Below are 289 nucleotides of genomic sequence, written 5' to 3'. Positions count from 1 at the left end.
GCCCCTTTGCCTCTTCTTCCACCCCCACGTCTGGTCCCGGCTACTTTTTTACCGCCCACTTGCTCTACTGACTGTTGTGGAAGAATCTTGGTGTTCTGTTGCCGTGTCCCCTTCTTAGCGGGACTAGGCCAAACGACTTTTGTTGTCGTTACCAGTTTTAAATCTTCTTTAGGAAGTGGAAGAGCTTGGGGACCAATCTTTGGGTTTGGGTTATGCACAGACTGAGGCCAAGATTGAGGATTGGCAGGAGAGAGAGACATCTCTCTTAGATCTGTGGGCTATCCTGTAG

The sequence above is a fragment of the Bison bison genome, unplaced genomic scaffold (assembly GCF_000754665.1).
Source record: "Bison bison bison isolate TAMUID 2011002044 unplaced genomic scaffold, Bison_UMD1.0 scf7180017864235, whole genome shotgun sequence".
In the NCBI taxonomy this organism is placed as follows: domain Eukaryota; kingdom Metazoa; phylum Chordata; class Mammalia; order Artiodactyla; family Bovidae; genus Bison; species Bison bison.
Note: the sequence above shows the minus strand (reverse complement) of the source record.